Below are 2,071 nucleotides of genomic sequence, written 5' to 3' on the forward strand. Positions count from 1 at the left end.
TCAAGCTTCTTGATATTTGCTAAGCCTGCACACAGAGGCTGAATCCTTATCTCTTACAAGTTTGCTAACTTTTAACACAGACACACACAGACAAACATGGAGCTCCATTTAAAAATTTTTCCAACCAATAAAACAGACAAATCACACAGAACATAGAACACACATCACACAGACTATACAGTTACAACACTAAACAAACACATAACACATAACAGACCCAGATATTTTCCAGCGTCCCAGAAAATATCCATCTCAGAATTTTTATTCTTCAAGGGTCTCAACGCTTTGGGTAATTAATTATCGGGGCAGTAAGAAAGGGCAAGCTGTGAGGAGGTGGAATATACCCTGCAGCCTCGCTTTCTAATTCACCAACATCTGAGGCGCTAAGGGCATCCTGAGTTTCACTTTCTTTTTTTTACAGGGAGTTTAGGTTCGGCAGCAGGGAAGACGGGGTTTGCGAGATTGCTTTCTACGGGGGGAGTCCCTTCTTTGGGAAGCGGGGGGTAGATAGACTGGACGGAAGGGATCTCAATGATCCCTGGGTGTGTATAGTCATATGCGGCCATTTGCTGACCCACTAGATGCCATCTTCCTATTCTTATGCCTGATTGTTGAACCCATGGGCAGATGTCCCAAATCTTCTCTATAAATTCCCGACATGTCTTTATGGGAAGTTTGCAACCTTTCTGTGCACATAATTTATAGAGGCGTTTTGTTAACACCGCTTTTTCTTCTGGCAACATTTGGGGAATACTACTACCCCTCCCCCCCCATCATCCCTGCTCTCTGCAGAGGCAGCTCAGTGAAGGCAGAATTTCTGCCGAGGCAGTCTCTCTGCGCTCGTGAAAGTCCCTGGACCCTCTGTTCCTGTTCAGGTGCCACTTGTAACGTGACTTGTTTTCTCGAGCGGAGTATCTGCCCTCTACTTACCCATTTTCTGGGTCTTCGGTCGTCACCGGCTTCCGAGGAAGAACTAAACACTGAGCCGAGTTGCCAAAAAGAAGCGGAGTTTATTCTTACACAGCTACATCAGGCAGAGAGAGAGACTCCAGGAAGTACATTGTAAATAAAAACTTTTTGGTTTTGTCAGCACCAATCAGGGTGTCTGTTACCAGTTTTATCCTTATATGGTAATCTTATAGCTAGCAAGTCTGTGTCTTTGGTATCTGCTTTGAGCCCCAACCCCCAACAGAAAAGTCCTTTTATTCCTATGCTCTCAACTGTTTTTATTAGGAATGGCTGTTGGATTTTATCAAATGCTTTTTCTGCATCTATTGAGATGATCATATGGTTTTTGTTTGGTTGGTTATTGATATAGTCAATTATGTTAATAGTTTTCCTAATATTGAACCAGCCCTGCATTCCTGGTATAAATCCTACTTGGTCATAGTGTATTATCCTGGGGATGATTTTCTGTAGTCTTTTTGCTAATATTTTATTTAAGATTTTAGCATCAATATTCATTAGGGAGATTGGTCTATAATTTTCTTTCTCTGTTTTCAGCCTACCTGGTTTAGGTATCAGTACCATGTCTGTGTCATAAAAGGAGTTTGGTAGCTCTCCTTCAATCCCTACTTTTTCAAATAGTTTATTTAGCAGTGGAGTTAATTGATCTTTAAATGTTTGATAGAATTCAGATGTAAATCCATCTGGTCCTGGGGATTTTTTCTTAGGGAGTTGATTGATAGTTTGTTCTATTTCTTTTTCTGAGATGGGAGTGTTTAGGATATTTACTTTTTCCTCTGTTAGTTTAGGCAAGCTATATTTTTGGAGGTATTCTTCTATTTCATTTAAGTTGTCGAATTTATTGGCATAAAGTTGGGCAAAGTAACTCCTAATTATTGCTCTAATTTCCTCTTCGTTAGTGGTGAGTTCTCCCTTTTCATTTTTAAGACTAACAATTTGATTTTCCTCTTTCCTTTTTTTAATCAGATTTACTAAGGGTTTGTCTATTTTGTTGGTTTTTTCGTAGAACCAACTCTTAGTTTTATTAATTAATTCAATAGTTTTTTTTTTACTTTCAATTTTATTGATCTCTCCTTTTATTTTTAGAATTTCAAGTTTAGTGTTT

Source organism: Antechinus flavipes, chromosome X, assembly GCF_016432865.1.
Source record: "Antechinus flavipes isolate AdamAnt ecotype Samford, QLD, Australia chromosome X, AdamAnt_v2, whole genome shotgun sequence".
Taxonomy (NCBI): Eukaryota; Metazoa; Chordata; class Mammalia; order Dasyuromorphia; family Dasyuridae; genus Antechinus; species Antechinus flavipes.